Source organism: Gavialis gangeticus, unplaced genomic scaffold (assembly GCF_001723915.1).
Source record: "Gavialis gangeticus isolate Ggan-Ray unplaced genomic scaffold, GavGan_comp1, whole genome shotgun sequence".
In the NCBI taxonomy this organism is placed as follows: domain Eukaryota; kingdom Metazoa; phylum Chordata; order Crocodylia; family Gavialidae; genus Gavialis; species Gavialis gangeticus.
The window spans coordinates 5,008,957-5,011,237 of NW_017728997.1; positions in this window are offsets into that span (position 1 = coordinate 5,008,957).

A 2,281-nucleotide genomic window follows, 5' to 3' on the forward strand; every position below is an offset into this window, starting at 1 on the left:
AGCAGAGCAAGCAGGAGAAGACATAGATCTCCCTATGGAAGATAACGTGAGAGTCCAGTCCAGACTGCTGCTTTTGGAGGCCCTAGTGGCTTCCTTGCAGATAACTGACCCTGAGTAACATTGCATAGCTTTTAAAGGAAATTTTCTGTACTCCCAGCTGCAGGATATGACTGAGCTTGTGGCTGTTGTAAGGGATGGAAAACAGAATAACAAAGCAGCTCAAGATTAAATTGCTCTGCTAGTGTCTGTGCACCTGGAGTGAAATGGAAAGACGAAGAAGCCAAGCCTTTACATGGCTTATAAAAGGGGATATATTAGCTTCAACCTGATTAAAATTCCTCACAAACACTCTGCAAGTTTAGCTCAGTGATCAATGAATGGTCACGAATTTCCTTAAGCTCAGGGGTTTATGTGTAAGAAATTGTTGCATTAGGATAAAGCTATATAGAGCACGTTCAAATTGACTAACTAGGAAAAGCAAACACTTTGGTTTTAACTTTTTTTTTAAAAGAAAAGGTTTTACACTTCATTTTGTCCATCAACAATGGTTTTTTTAAAATCAGCTTAAATTGAGATTAATAGTAAAACAAGACAATTTCCTTGATGACAGAAAAAAAATGCAACTGAGAGGAAAATAAAAGGGGTTATTATGTCCGTGATAATGTTTCCTTCCAAATAACTTGTTTTTGATAGCAGCTGATAAAAGATGGAAGAAAAGTTTAGGCCTTATGAATGAACAAAGCAGTTTCATCCTGTGGGTTATCCGCTGAAAACACTAAAGGAAGACGCTCATGTTTTGTGGTAGCTAATGCCAAGCACTCAAAAGCCATTGGTTAAGCCACCCAAAATCATGAAAATGCCTTATAAATCATGAGATTTTCTTTAAAATCATAATAATGCATTTGGATTTCTTTTTGTTCGTTTATGCAGAAATAACAGCCAGCACTTTTAAGACTCACAAGAGCCAAAGCATTGGTATAGCAAAGGCAGATAGATGCATTGCATACTTATTTATAATGGAAGCTGCATTACCATCCCAAACTAACACAGATTAGATGAGAAATACCCTTGGTTATTTCACCTTCTCTGTAGCTGTGGGTGGTGACAGCTTTCAACAGATATATTGTGACTCAGAGTAAACTGGAGTAGCACTTCTTCCCAATTTCCTTCCTGTGTCCTTCGAGAAACAGCCCTACCAGCTGGTCATGGGGAGCCCTGCCTCACCCAGATGACCATTTAGGAACATTGTAAATCTCACTGGTCTTGGGCAAGAGCAAATTAGAGTGAACAGACAGCTCTAGTGGCACATTTTGGTGCTAAGGTGGAAGAAAGAGCAGACAGTACACTTGTCTCTGGGCTTGAGGGGGGTGCATGGGTGAAGACCTAGAGTTTTAGAGCCCCAGAATACAGGGATGAGACCAACCTGGGATAGCATCTAGCCTCCAACTGCAGAGGGCAGAGAGGATGTTGTTTAGCGGATACCACGACCCAGATGTCCTTGAAGCCCATGGACTCTGTCCTCAAAGCTGCATTGGTATCCAGAGCCCCTACACTTTTGGTCAATGAGGTTTTTGGCCAATCTCTCCCAAGCAGTTGAAAATGCACTGACCACTATCCTACCCACTTCACCAGCATCTGCAAAACCCCACCTGCACGAGGATGCAAAGTAAAGCTAGGCAGCATATGAAGGGAGCAGCTCTTCCCTCCTCTCCCCCCCGCCATGTCACCTCTATAAGACTAGGAAGTCCCCTCTCCCCCAAAACTGGAGACCTGGAAGTCCTTCTGTGCTCTTTCCCAAGGTCGCAGTATTTGGCACTATGTTAGGGGTGGACAACATGTGCCCTGTGTGGATAATATTAAGTGAGAGGTCTCTACTGACTGCCTGCACGTGGACTTGCCTTACTGCAAGGACACAATTGTAGGAACCAGTGCATGTGACTCCTATTTCCCTTGAGGCTGAGGCTGCCCAGAGCTCAGACAACTGGTGCCGTACTGATGACAGCATCATGCACATGTTGCTGCTCAAATGGCTTGGATTCACAAGTGTGTGATCAATGCAATCGCCTTGTGCAAAGGGCAAGTGTGACTATTACCAGTTGAATTGGAGACCCTGTGATCATGCCTCAGATCTTTCTGAAATAAAAGTTGAATCCAAGTTGGAGCAATAGTTTTGACCAGACGCAGGGCCGTGCTCGTTCACAATGGTCAACATGAGAGTGTCAGTGTTGTCTGGGTAGGGCCAACTCTGAATGTCTGAGCAAAATATCATAATTGCACCTCT